Source organism: Salvelinus namaycush, chromosome 21 (assembly GCF_016432855.1).
Source record: "Salvelinus namaycush isolate Seneca chromosome 21, SaNama_1.0, whole genome shotgun sequence".
In the NCBI taxonomy this organism is placed as follows: Eukaryota; Metazoa; Chordata; class Actinopteri; order Salmoniformes; family Salmonidae; genus Salvelinus; species Salvelinus namaycush.
This window is the reverse complement of record NC_052327.1, coordinates 55,536,645-55,537,884: the sequence shown is the minus strand read 5'-3', so window position 1 is coordinate 55,537,884 and position 1,240 is coordinate 55,536,645. Positions and strand designations below refer to the sequence as shown.

Sequence of the window (1,240 nt, the reverse complement as noted above, 5' to 3'; positions counted from 1 at the left end):
CCATAACAGCACGAGCTGGGGCGTTAGGTCTTCCCCTGCTGGCGGACATGAGATCAGGGCCTGTTTTCTTCCACAGGTCCCTGGCGGGTCTCCCAGAGAACATATATTTTCTTATGGAAAAGTTTTATTGTTGCATTTTCTTTGAAAACAGCTCATATATATTTTTGTACATCATATTATACACATAAAAACGGCATTAAAGCATCAAAAACTATTTGAATTTGTTTTGATTAAATGGGTGACTGAACACTATCTAGTGACATAGACTTGCTTAATTAAACGCAATATCCATCATGACTATAATAAACGAACCATCCGGTTGGCTTCGTCTGCTTTTTCTTTACAACGGCAGGGGGTGCACCGTTCCTGGAGGTACTGCAATACCAGGTCGATGCGTGGAGTGGACGGAGCAAGCCCCTATTCCATCTCCCTATTCCAAAAATCAATTTAATATATGGTCCCCAGATAGGGGACGTATCAGATATTAAACTGATAAGAACAGATACTACACTTGATCTTAGCCAAAAGGCCGAGAAGCGATACCGCAATGCTTTCGGGAGGAAGGTGCCGTTCTCAGACACGTCAAATCCGGAAACGCTTACAGCCAAATGAGCTATGTAAACTTTACATCAAATATCAAAGATTATGATGCTGTTAAAAAATGGTGGCATAGATCGGGATTTGATCAACGTCGGGAAAAGACACTTTTCACTGATACAATGTAACACATTGGTAGGATACAAAGTCACGCGGTCATCCGCCCTCCAATCGGAAACTAGACAAATCCTTATTGAGTTAAAACCAGATTTACAGCTAAATTGGAGTAATAATCTATCAAATACGGGTGGGAGAAACAATTTGCAGATAATAATATTGACATAACATTTTATCTTTTATAAAATATCTCAAGAAGCGTTGATGCCACAAGGGAACAAAACAAATTGTCCACTTGGTGGCGACAGACTTCCACCGACCGTCGCCTTGTACAAGCAGTTCTATGTTGTCAATAAAATACACTTGAATGTTGAACCACTTTTTTATTTTATTTTTTATTTTACCGTTATTTTACCAGGTAAGTTGACTGAGAACACATTCTCATTTGCAGCAACGACCTGGGGAATAGTTACAGGGGAAAGGAGGGGGATGAATGAGCCAATTGTAAACTGGGGATTACTTGACTTCATCATCAACGCAAAAATAGCCTATGTATTTTTAAATCTGTCTGTAGAGCCTTGTATGA

General features: G+C 39.8%; 1 non-coding gene across 1 annotated transcript; it reads right to left on the bottom strand.

The window, feature by feature from the left end:
* Positions 1 to 350: 350 nt before the first annotated feature.
* On the bottom strand, positions 351 to 541 carry LOC120066867. Its single transcript, XR_005478847.1, has one exon. It is a non-coding gene; the product is annotated as a U2 spliceosomal RNA (small nuclear RNA).
* Between the last annotated feature and the right edge of the window lie 699 nt (positions 542 to 1,240).